Source organism: Aphelocoma coerulescens, chromosome 1 (genome assembly GCF_041296385.1).
Source record: "Aphelocoma coerulescens isolate FSJ_1873_10779 chromosome 1, UR_Acoe_1.0, whole genome shotgun sequence".
Taxonomy (NCBI): Eukaryota; Metazoa; Chordata; class Aves; order Passeriformes; family Corvidae; genus Aphelocoma; species Aphelocoma coerulescens.
In genome coordinates, this window is record NC_091013.1 from 70,317,138 (window position 1) to 70,330,440 (window position 13,303).

The window sequence follows — 13,303 nt, forward strand, 5'->3', positions numbered from 1 at the left end:
TGAAGAATTTTAGATAGGAATTTGTTTTTCCCCATTTTCACACTCTTAAGAAATAGTTCTAGAGCAACATGGTAGGATTGAATTCAATTCAGGTATTGTTTAAAAATCCTTGCTATGAGATTTTCTGTTAAAGCACTCTGCCTATCAATTTTTTCAAGAGCTGGAAAAAACACTGACAGCATGCCACACATTTCACAAAACTAAAAGGACCATAAAACAGGCCTAAACCACAAGACCATTAAAACTATTGCAAAGACAAGCAGATATCGTTGTTAGGCTCTTATTTTGTTGCCTTTATCTTGTTGCTTTTTAGGTTGGTTTTGTTTGCTTTTGAGTGGTAAATCAGCCTTAATGGAAACACTGCAGCTGAAGTGATATCTGTAGCCCTGCTACAGCTTGCTGTAGCTCATGTGAATAAAAATAGGCCCAAATATACCTAAACTAAAATAACAGACCTTGTTCTCTCTGCCTGCTGCATTGCAGACAGAGTCCACAGGGAATAGCGCCTGGTAGAGAGAGTTATACAAAAGGTGCATGATTTAACTTTTTTTCCAGGATCTGTAAGGACTCAAACTCCTTAAAGTACCCAAAATACACCAGATGGAGGGCGGCTCTGAAGTGTCCTCTGGTTCTTCATCATCTATGAAGAATTTTGCTTGTCTAAAGTTACAGTCTGGATTTAGGGGCATCCAAGAAAGGAGAGTGGTTGGAAAACAGCAGTCTGGTGCAATGCCAGAGGCTCACAACAAATCCAAGAGAATTTTACCATTCCCCTGCTGCTCCCATGAATAATCAAACCATATTTAAACTCTCTGGGAATTATTTTTTGATTCTTCAGCTCCCACTAAGTCTTAGTAAGCATAGTGAGATTCCAGTGGGATCCTTAGCAGAGTAAAGTACAATTTTTGCCATCGGCAACCACACAGCGTCTGGTGGCAAAGGTTGGAGAGACACCTCGTATTCACAGGATCTTGCAACACATTTCTCTTTACTCAGATGCCTGTTTGCACTTTGGCCTTGGGGTAAATGCAGGGGAGATATAGAGACAGAGACAGGTACTGACCTTCTCAGGTGACCACTGACCCAGCAGCCACCTGTGACTGGTATTTCAGGCACAGCTGAAGCTCCTCCTGAGCTCTGCATTTCAGCTGCAGAAGACTGCACTTCTCTGGCTGTGGTGTAATTTGGGTTTCCAGGTACTGCTGAAGGTCTCCTCCTGAGACTGCAATCACACAACTGTTTGCACACAAATGTACCTGCATGCCCAGAGCACTTCATGCAGGTCAATGAATTTACCCAGGACAGTGAATTATGTATTAGTCTGTTTGACAAAAGAGGATGCAAAGGTTTGCAGCATAAAACTCTAGTGATGCAAACAAATGTGACAAATAAGAGGGAACAAGTATGAAGTTTAGAGTTGGCCATCTCAAATGCAAGTTTGCCTGAAACCCTCCCTAACAGGCATTTAATTTCATCCAGCTACTGCTCTTCTTAAAAGAAAAGAGAATTAAACTTCCCTCTGCTGTCTTTTAAAAGCAAACAAAGTTTGCAAACTCTACAAAGGAAAGAGCAGCAAAAAATCGGGAGTCTGAAGGAACTGATTAATGAGGAAAAATATACATAGACCTTGGTGAAGTGGTGGCTCACAGGCAATGTGATAAACCTACAAATATTTGCAGTCTGTGAATACTGAGTGTAGAAATTTAGTAGGACACAGGCATAACGAGGACTAAAAGGAGAGGGAAAAAATACATGCTGGGAGTCAAAGAAAAAGACTGGTCACTGAGATGCAATAGAGCTGGAGATTAATAGATGGCTTGCCTATCTTGCAGGGAAGAAAGCATTGGTAAGTAAATAGGCTGAGAGGGATGTCAGGACTGTCCATCTCGCACTGCTGTGGTAAGGTGACTTGTTAAATCCCAGCCATTTATGTGTGTATATGCTTAGCTTTCAAAACCTGGCTTGGCTGCATGTTAAACACCACCTATCAGGCTGAGTTTCCCAGGCCCAATGAAAATTTGGGCCACCTGTGCCACCCCCTCTGCAGCCACAGCAGGTACCCACAGGCAGAGGGCTCAGGCAACTCTCCCATGGGCCAGTGCAGATTCACGGTCTCACTTGTCACTGCCATGTGGGCATGGGTCTGGACAGGGCAAAACTGTCTCTTTGGGAGCTTTGACCTTGTGTAAGATCAAAAAATGAAAATTGAAGCCAGACCCTTTGAAAGCTTTTGGGAAGCCAGTGAGGATGTTGGGGTAACAGATTCAGCAATCTCTGACCAGGTCTCTGCCCTGGCTGTACAGGAAGGTTTCTGTTCAGGTTCCCCTGCATCACCCCAGCACGGTCTCAGACACAGTGGAAATACCCGTTTTACAAGGCTTAACATTTTTTCCTCCTCCTCCTCTCCCTCCGAAGTGCTGCCAGACGGCGCATCTTCTTCAGCAGCGAAAGAGGGGGAAGGTTTGTTCCAGCCCCAAGTAGAGCCAGGCAGGCTGACCCAGCTCCACCCCTCTGCCCAGCCCTGGGTGCGGAACCAGGATCAGGGAAAACCGCCGGCCAGCCTTGCCCCAGCTGCTCCCAGCTCGGAAACCCCAGAACAAAATGTTCCCGGCTGGGAACTGGAAACAAGCTTGCTCCTTGTTACAGATTTGCAAAAGACCTTAGGCACGCCAAAGTCGGTCCCTCTCGCTCCTCCCCGCCCCACCGGCGGCCGATGAAAGAAAGCACTTCCACTAAGGTTCTTGGCTCCTGCTAACGGAGAGTTATTTCCTGCTTGGGGTGTGCTGGCCTTAGCCTCTGGAAATGGGAAATTCCACCCTGAATCCGGCAGGAACTTATTTCACTGACCGAAGTCCGTCCTGTCTCAGTGACATTCTGTGGGAATTTTTCCTCTGAGAAATCAGTGGCTTCTGAGGGTGGAAAATGGAGCTTTGTCTAGGTTTTTAATCAGCCTGGTTAATCCACCACTGGAAAACATTGTAAAATGACCCTTTAGCGAATTACTAATCTGCTAAGGTAGAATTTAGAAGCAAAATTAATTTAATTAAACCAGCAAGTTATTCACAGACTAGAGACAGCAGTTTTTATTACAGTCAGTCCACTCTAACCTGCACTCTGAATGCAAAAGTCAGGCTATCTGATAAAGTAAAGCTGCTACTCTGAGTTAATAAAGCCAGCACTGAGGTTATGAGAGGTGCGAGGAGGGAAGGCCCTTAGGTCTCTCCCTTCAGCTGGAAAAGACATGGCTTTTGCACTGTGTGTTTACTGGTTTCCCTTCCCAGCATGTTGCGACTTGCCCTTCCAGCAGTGAGAACAGATCTACAGATGTTGGTTCATCAGGCTTACCTATGTATGGCCTGCGTTTTGGCTTTGAGCACGGCGTTCCTGCCGCACTCCCAGCCCGCATTGGCAGACACGCGCTCCTCTCACCCCGGCTCTGTGCGAGGGCGGAGCACGCAGGGAGCAGGGAAGCTGGGGGTCTGTGTCCCTAAATACGATTTCTAAGCGGTTCGCGTTTAATTGTCACCAAGTTAAGCAGATGCAAGAAGAAAATGACCTCTCTGACTGACAGGCACAGAGCAAGGCTGCGTGTGGGGAGCTTGCACAGCACAGCCGGGCGGCTGTGGCAGAGGCAGGAGGAGCAGGGAGCCTGTGGGCAGACAGCCCTAGAGCATCAGGTAAGGGAGAAAATCCCAGGTGAGGGTGACCCAAAGGGTTAGGAGCACTGCCAGCCCCTCCCCTCGATATGAGGGGCTTTCAATGACCAGGACTTTTCCACAGGCATGGTTTTCCAGGGACGAAGTTTGGAATATAAAGCCATAAATGGGGTTAGAATAGCAACTAAGAGAAAAAGTGAAGAAGCATTTACTATAATGGCAAATGAGATTATTTTTATTAAAACATTAAAGAATAACGCCAGAAGGAGCAAGGCACAACGCCTGGCCTCGGGCTCTGGTGTGCCTATGGCTGGTGGAGCAGGAGCAGCGGCACTGAGGTGCTCTGTGAAAGCCTCCCGCGGCTGGGCTGGGGACCCCGGGGGCCGTGGCACCTCCAGCCCCGTGTTTCACTGACACCCGAGCTCATCCGGCAGCCGTGTCCTACAGAGCAGATGCTGCCCGTGGCCGTGACCGGCGCGCAGGCAAGCAGCATTCCACATGTGCTCCCGGGTCTCCCGATTGGTGTGCTCCGCCGAAGGGGCTGGTCCTTGAAGTCAGCTCCTGTGCCTGTGACAGATGATATTTTTATGCAAGAAAACAAAACCAGGATATCTGATGGACTGTGTTATCTTTACAGACAGCTTGGAGCTACAAATGCAAAGCAAGAAGTTTTATGCTTGAACTTCAAAACTGTGAGTGGAATTTAAAAGCAGTTTTAAGTGCCTACTTTTTTTTTTTTAATTTTGTTTGTGTGTGTGTGCAACTCTGCATGAAGTATATATATATCTGCATAACTTCATTATCGAGCAAGCTGTTGTGAATTCTCCTAAGATGAAATAATTATTGCTTTGGAAAACTTCATAAAGTGTTAGCTTCATTTACAGCTGGACTAATATACATGTACACTGAGGAGGAGAAGGATATTCTTTTCAAGTGAGTGCAATTAGTCTAGTTGGAAATTATTTCAAATCATCTTTTCCACTGGAAAATCTGTTTGAGCAGGACTAGTTGTACTGAGGGAGAATCTCCTGGGAGTTATCAGCAAATGTCAGGCTGGTCTGTGTGTCTTTGTTACAGGCACATTTGATGTTTGTTTGTGTGTGGAGAGGGATTAGGTTCAAACCTGCTGTTACTATTGTGTGGCACTGCACTTGCTGGATGAAAAATCTGTTGGTACCAGGTGTTAGAAAGCTGGCCAATTAATGATGATTGCAGGAAATTAGTTTAAGAGAATATTGTCCTTTATGATGCAGATTTACAGAACTAATTCTAACAGATACATTGCACTAGCACAGAAGGATCATTTCTGTAGCTGAAACATTAATAACCTGCTCTTTCTTGCATAGGAATAATGAAGTGGGTTTCTGTGGGAGAGGTCTAGGGGTTGATACCCAGACCAGGAGTCCAAACCTGAACAGGCAGTTTGCACCTCCAGGCTTGTGATACTTTCACTTCCTTATGGGAACTGTCCCTGATGGTCTAAAATGACCCCTGTCATCCTAGGGTGTTATTTTGTATATAATCTCGTGTGACAAGAGCTATATGCTACAACTTTTCTTGGCTCACTTCAATGTTGAAGCTGAGATACATGTTCTAAAATAAATAAATTAATTAAAAAGTTGTCTTAAATCCTGTCTGGATTGTTCCACAGCTCTTTCTAGCTACCCAAAACCATCCAACACCCTTCTAAATTTAACATACATTGTCCTTAGTAAGCAGGAAACTTCATGCTTCTGTTTCTTGGCAAGTGTGTTGCATCAGTTTATAAATTTATATTCTGGTGGGTCCAGGTGAAATCCAAAGGTTAAGTGAAAACTGTGGGTAACTGGCATGTTACTGCTAACTAGGTGTAGGAGAAACCCCATCCCTGGTGGATCCATCACCACTCATTCTCCATCTGGGTGCTTCCAGATCATGCAGCAACACAAACAGCATCCAGATGAGGTGTGGGCATACAAGTGCATTTCTGCTGCATTAGTCAGAGCGCATAACGTGGGATTATACCCACTTCATACAACCAGAGGTGAGGCAATTCAGTCCACTGCCTGCTAAAAATTAAATGTCAGTATTTCTTTAACAAATGAACTGCTGGAGTAAACCTGTAACTTTTTGCTACTCTTATGTCGTTGGTTGCAGAGGTTTTGTTACCCCCCTGGCACCTCTAAAGTCAGTTATACTGTATCATCAAGCCATGCCGAGCATTAATCTGGACTTACTGGAAATAATACAGTGATGATAAATTTCCCTTACCTTAATTCCTTTTCTCTATCTTTTATTGGTCACTACAGCGGGGACACCCTGGGTTTACCCAGCAGGGCAAAACACAGTGTTTTTCCCAAAACTGAATTTGGAGCCATTAGATGAGTGCTCCCACAGAGAAAATCATGAAACTCAATATATTTTGGCCAGGGAGGCCTTCTTAATTGATGTGGAGGAAATCCTAAACGGAAGACCCCTGCTCATAGATGTATAATGAAATAGTGTTCTGTGTTGAACAAACAGCAGCATTTTTATTTCAATAATGTTAAAATCAATACATTTTCTTTTCACTTTCTAAAATAGCAAATGAGGCTTAAAAGAAAATCTGGGCACATATACAAATGCATTTCAGCCAGCTGTCCTTTAAATGCTGATAAAGTCCTTAAACTAAAGGGCCTCTATAATCCTCATAACGTAAAACATTTCCTCTTCATGTCACATAGTTTGGTTCTTCTTGTTCCCTTAATTTGGCAGTATTTTCTCTATTAGATATTGCTACCTAGATAGAATGGGCCAGACTCTCAGCTAACAAGCATGAATAAAGAATAACTTCATTGAAGTCAATGACATGACCCTGGATTCATTCCAGTGTGACCAGAGTTGGAATGTGGTTCAATACATGCAGCTGCCATCCCTGCCAGGCTGAGCGAGGAGATAAACTAAGAGTAACTGCACCTGTGCATGTTGCTAGCAGAAGGATGGTCCTGCAAGCTCTCAGTTGTGCTTTCACCTCCAACTTCTTCCAAAGGCAAAGATTAAACAGAGCAACCTCACTTGTATTCCACAAACTTTAGCTTTGTGTCTCCAATATATGCAAGGTTGAAGCTAAATCCAGCTATGTGCCTTCATACCTTGTCTAACCCTTTGACAACCATCTCAAGCAAGGAAATGTATGTGTTGCTATTTATTTTCTTTCCTCCTGCTCTGAAAGATTTTAGGTTTTCCTTGATAATTTTTATGTTTGTGTTCTGTAGTGGTGATGTTGTTTTAGGAAGCTTGGCTTCTTGCTGTGAAGGTGCTGCTCTGTGTGATACTCCTGGAAGCTGCTTCCCCATTTCTGGAGAAAGTTCTTGTTTCCGTCTCTGTTGAGTGATGATAACCTCACTGTTCCCATGGCCTCCTACCCAGCAAAATAACTCCCAGGTCTTTGTCGTGGAGAGACTAATGGGATTATTTTGTATTGTAGGTGGGGCTTCCTTGCAACCGTTTTGATTTCCCTGTTCTGCATGCTAGGCCAGTCCAGAGCTGCTGCACTACAGAGAGGAAAGGTTTTGTGTGGCTATCTACAGCCTCTGTCCTATCTCCTGAAATGCATCCCAAAGGCATTAGTTGGCCTTGTTTCAAATGGGAGAGCCAGCTCTGACTGATATTGCTGGTCAGAAATATCCAGTTTATCCCTCTCTTGCTGCAGCTAAAGAACTGAATTCTGTGACATTTTTACCAATAGCAATTCATCTCAGCTGGTTGGAAATGCCACAGCTACAGAAGGATCTGAAGGGGGATGACTCTGCATAGGCTCTGGGGTGAGGCTGGTTTCCTAGTTACTCAAAAGGGCAAACAAAAACAGGGTATGTTCAGATTTTAAGGAGTTCATTACAAATGCTACCTGCTGTGAGGATGTGTGTCCAGGAACACACACATCTCTAAACACTCAGTATCACCAAGACATAAACACACTAGTGAAGCCAACAGGAATGTTCTTTTTTGGTGTTTCCCAAGTTCCTAGGATGAAGTGTGTTCATATCTACCACTGAAGTGGGGATTAGGTGAAGCTAAGACTCAGCTGAACTGTAGCTAAAATAGTTTCTTTTGAAGTACTTTTTATCATTACATATCAAATATTTTTGTGCTATGTGGGCATGATCTCAACAACAGCACTCTATTAATCAAAAATAACTTACTGAATTCTGTCTGCATGGGCACAAGGTTTACCTTACCAAATACTCATACGATGTATGCAGCCTAATTGCAAAACTTTTATTAAAAATTTTTAAAGTTTATGAAAACTTAAAAATTTTATAAAATCTTACCTTTTCTAAGCATTTAGTATTTTGTAGTATTCCGTTGCTGATAATAGGTATGCATCACAGGCTGTTATTTTGGAACAAGTAGTTCCACTAGAAAAATGTGCCTGATATTTTTATTTTTAAAATGAATATTCTGTTTCCACATGTGCATTTGTGAGATGAGGATATTTGTTGTGCAGTTAGTCAACAGGGGTTATGAAAGTGATCAAGCAGGTGAAGAGAAGCTGAGCACATACAAAAGAGTCCACAAAGTCAAGGAGGTCTGTGGACCTAAAAGATAACACTTTGGTCACAACACTACTAATATCTCTGTTTTTTCAGGACTGAGAAGTATCATACTGTACTCTCATAAAACCTTTGCAAAGCTGGGGCCTTTGAGTCACCTGAGAGAAGCTGTCCAGAAGCAGTGTGTGAAAGGAAGGGAGTTACAGGGCAAAGGAAAGCACTGTAAAAACAGACTGGTGCTAATACAACACAAATGCTCCTTGAAGCTGAAAATGAGAAAGCACAAAAGATGTCAAGGGGAAAGATGAGGGTATGAGTAAGAGTCATGTACCTCTGAAGTTTTTTGCCCTTTGTGCTCTGTGTCTCATGCCTTAGGGTAAATGAATAATACTCTGTTTTGAAGACAAATTAAGTTACTTTAATTAATGCATAACACATTGTTTTGAAGACAAATTAAATTACCTTAATTAAATTGCTGGTTGTGGGTTCTCAGAAAAAAAATCCAACTGTATCCATATGTCAAAGGTATGGGCATCATTTGGGATCACACATGTAAGAGGAATATGCAGGGCTGGAGGGAGGTGCACCACTGAGCAACCCAGACCACAAGTTCTCTGGTTCTATCCAGAAAAATTAGAGGGATCCCAAACAGAGTTGATCCCAAAACCTTTACAGCCACAACTGGCTTTTTCAACATTTGAACTCCAGATGCTTTAGCACCACTGCATTATGTCCTGAAATTACAGCAGTCTGAGTAGCATATCTAGACATCATAAAAAACCCTACCTTTTTCAACAGTTTTCATATCATATAGAAGCAGCAACTGATGCAGTTTCTGTCTGTCCCTCTATGAATAAAGGGCTAAGAGCTCTTTCCCTGGCATGCTATTGTAGTGACACAAATGGGTGAATTGAGTATATTTTAAACAGGGGGCATTTAAAGACTGGTTGTGAGAAAACAAGTGAGACTGACTCTAATATTTTGGAGTTTAGCCAAAGAAAAAAAGAAAATAATTTTGGATATTGTCTTTTATTGTCTCAAGCTGAAACTTTAAAAATTCCAATCTGTATCTTTATACCCTGTTGTATATCTTTGCACTTTTATATCCTTACACTTGTGTTCATGTCTTCATACCTGTCTTATTAATGTGCAGAATTTAGGCCCACCTAATTCTAATTATTGGAAACAAATGTGGATTTATCTGTTGTGCAAGGTAGGATTGTAGCCTTGATGTAAGCCAAGAAAATGTGCCTCAAAAGAAAATCCAGGCAACTGAAATGGAAAATAATTGAAGGCAACATAAACATTCATGATTTTTAAACACTTTCTAAAGTTTTTATGGGTGGCTGGAGCAGAGTCTGGTTTTGGGCTGAGCAGTGCTACAAATCCTCTAAACCTAATGGGAACAGAAATAACATGATTAAGGTGCCCTGAAACATTCTGTAAACTCTTCTGAGAACTCCCTCGTGTAATTTCTGCCTTCGAAATGTTCCGCGCCAAGGCACAGCAACAGCACCTGCAGGCAGCTCAGGCTGGGGAGGAAGGATAAGGATGCTCTGCCCCTTGCTGTATCAAGAGAGCAGTATCAGGAGGGAGGACTGTGACTGTATTTGTTGGAATTTGGTAGGGGTTAGGATTTAAAACATTGCAAAACTCCATGAGAGCTGTGATGCCAATACAGGATCAGGATATCAGTATCAGCAGTCTGACATGCCTAAACACAAGGATCATTGTCGAGGATGCCTGTGCTGTTACTATTTCATAATTTTAATTGCAATAATACCTAGAGGTGAAGCTGTGCCATGCCAGCTGCATGCAGTGCATGACAGCACACCTACATGGTGTGTCTGCACTCCACTTCTGCTCCACTTACAAAAAAATACCTGTGACCTAGAGTTTGAGGTGATTTAAGCAACCCTGCCTGGTTGCAGGGCAGAGGTAGGGTATAAAATCCCACCCACGCTTCATGCTAAATCTGAGGCCTGTCTTGAATGCCTCATTTTCCAAAGGCCTTTCCACTATTTTCATGGAGGGAAGAGAAGATTCGCTGTCTCTGCTGGGTTCTACTTGCTCTCTCTGTGTGGGCTGGGGAGCGACAGTACCATGTCATGCCAGGTCCACAGCCAGGGCCCTCACCCCCAAGAGCCTCTCACAGGCTGCAGAAGGCACAGCTGCATCTCCTGCCCACAATACCCCTGATCTCAGTGAGAGGGATCCCAGGTGATGCTCCAGCACTCATTCATGGAATCATAGAATTAACGGAAAAGTTTGGAAAAGGTCTCTAAGGTCATTGAGTCCAGCCATTAACCCAGCAGTATCAAACCCAGCACTAAACCATGTCCCTAAGTGCCTCACCTAAATGTGGAGACACATGAAGGAAAAAGAAGGAGGAACCTTCTTGGAGCAGTTTTTCAAGCGTGGTGGAAGAGCCCTGTGTTGTCTCTCTGGCAACATTGCACACACTTACTCCATCACTCCTCCAAGGAATTCAGGCGTTAAACTTCAACACCTTAAATTATGCTGCTAAGGTCAGGAGCTGTGATGCCTCAGGTGGGTATCCAAGCCAGCCATGCTAAAGCTCACAGAGAATTTCCAAGCAAGTAAGTAAAAATAACATTTCTCCTCGTGTTTTTGGCTCTTGCTATCTCCACTCCAACATGGATTAAGCAAACATACAGATAGCAGCAGCAGGAGATGCCAAAGAGAAGGATGTTTTATATAGATAACTGCATGCACAGCTCACTTGTACTCAGGGGCAGTGATTTCAAATGCTGCCAGTGATTTCAGTGGCTGCTCAGTACTGAAACAGAGAGGAGCATTCCTCTTGCAGGTCCTCAGTACAGTTTTCTGCAGCACTGAGGTTGGCAGCTTGTCAGTGATAGATCTACTCTTCATTGCTGCTCTTCACTGCTGTATGAACACCTTGGGATGTCTGCACTCTCCCTTTTTTACATTTTGAAGATGACTTCCATTTACCTTTTCCTCAAAACTTAAATTGCCAAATGCTTCTGAGAAACATCTTAATGGAACTGAGATGCTGCTCCATACCCTTTGCAAGTGTAAATTAACTAATCTTGCAGAAGTAATTGACAGAAAAGTAATTTCCCTTTGTCATGACAAAAAGTATTGCAGTATGAGAGTAATGACTACAATTTAAGCAGCTATGAATTGTGCATTAGAGAGCTCTAGAACTGAATATTCCTCACAATGAAATTTAAATTGCATTTCTTCTGCATCTAGCTGTTTATAAATAACACTGCAGTTACGGCCACAAAAGTCATTTTTGTCTCCAATTTCTTATTGCCACTGACAATAGAAATAAAAGATCTAGCTAGCTGATGGCCACTGCAATAAATGGAGGTTAGAATACCCTTTATTAGACTCAGATTTCACTAGAAATGGAAACAAAACCCTAGATACAAGCACAGCATGAAGCGAAATTGCCTTGAAAATTTAAGCAAATATTTAGCAGCTAGGATCTCTTTCCATAACTGGTAATTAAAAAAAAAATACATGTCTCCTTGAACTCTGTAATTTAAACTGGGATTCTGATACAAATTTCTGGCTTGGACCTAATTCTCAATTTGACTGGCAACCATATTTAGATGCAGAAGAATATGTAGTTTAATATGCATTGTAGTAGTCTCCAAAACCTGTTGGATCCTTCACACACAAGTACTTGAACAAGTCTGCAGCAAACTCTACACCTTTCAGTGATTTATAATGCACCCTGTGCTTGCATCCATGGTGCAACAACCCCCTCTGACCATGCATGCTGCTGGCATCCTGTATTTACAGTTAGCTTGTGAGACTGTTCTTCCTGTGAATAAGGGATGGATAAAGAGAGTCCTGCTTGTGGTTTTGATATTTTTGCAACTCATCAGCATGATAGAGCCCACCAGCAAGCCTCTTTGGTCCTAGAAGGTCTTCCTAGAGGGTTGGAACTCAGATCCAGCACCTTTATGTGTGTTTCACATTGTGTGGACATAAAATCTGTGAGGACATTTCTCAGCAACATCTGAGCAGATTAAGCTGCCCACGCTGCTGTAGTCACTGCCGCGTCCTTGCTGCATTTTATAGGTGAGCAGGGGCTGTCCTTTGCCCCAGGGATGGTGATGCTGGAGCCACAGGTGAAACAGGCAGCCACATTTGCAGTGGGAGCCTACTGGTCTCCAGTGCTCTTCCTCCAGCCCAGGTGCCACACACGTGCCCAGAAACTCTCTGCTTCTTGGAAACGCTTTCTCTGAGAAATGCAGAATTACCTAAATGGTAGGAGAAGAGTGCAAGAGCATCTTCTTTTTGTATATATTTAAAATATCTTCTGTTTTTCTACACTTGAGCCATTGCCCTCTCATTTCTTACAGTTTTTACAACAGCAATGAGACCTCAAGACAGGATTTCAAAAAGGAAAAAGGAGTGTGTTGAGGCAGGGTTAGTAAAGCCTGCACAGGAGGTGACACTAAGTACAAAGTGAAGCAGACATGGGCAGTGCTGCATGATGTGGGTTGGCTCAGCTAAATGGAAAATGAATATTCATTACATTTTTATAAACCAGGCAAAAATAATCAGATGTAGAGATAAACTAGCTTGAGTGTGAGTATGAGCTGTGCTGCATGCTCTTCTGTGATAATGGGATAAGTTACAGATGTAAAGAATTTTTTTTTTTTTGCAGCCTCTGAATTAGCTGGCGTAGCTGAGTATGCAAGATTTTAAAACATACCCTGGTTTGCTAGTGGCCCTCACAGAGAACAAGTAAAGAATCTAAAAGATCAATGGAAAAAAAAAAAAAGGCTGAAATAGCAACAAAGAAGCAAATTAATAATTTTGTGCATGAGGGATTCTCCTGGGGTTTTTTTGCAAGCATCTCTAACACTGTTTTCTACTCCTCTGACCCTTTCTTACCTCTTTGTAACTTTACAGAGGTACAGATATCACAACTGGCTAATGCCTGAGAAGAAGCAAAGGAAATAAGCATCCCTGTGCTGCCAAAAAGCATAAGAACATGAGTAATGGAAAAACTAGTTTATGTGACAACTGGTGAGGATTTACCTTGAAAAAAGGAATACTCAATCTGAAAACTTACACCTTGAAATTGGTTGTAATTGAAAGCCACTACAGTAGAGCAAATTGGAAACC

At 42.8% G+C, this 13,303-nt stretch overlaps 1 protein-coding gene across 2 annotated transcripts in view; it reads left to right on the forward strand.

Moving 5' to 3' along the window:
• The first annotated feature begins 3,377 nt into the window (after positions 1 to 3,377).
• Positions 3,378 to 13,303, forward strand: part of STARD13 (StAR related lipid transfer domain containing 13) — a 289,013-nt gene continuing 279,087 nt past the window's right edge. Inside the window, exons 1-3 of one of the 2 annotated variants that reach the window (XM_069012168.1) lie at positions 3,378 to 3,477; positions 3,572 to 3,677; positions 4,294 to 4,348. The gene's annotated coding sequence lies outside the window, so the exon portion shown is untranslated. Of the gene's footprint in view, positions 3,478 to 3,571; positions 3,678 to 4,258; positions 4,349 to 13,303 lie in introns of those variants that run through there. The other variant, XM_069012174.1, reaches the window with a different exon arrangement.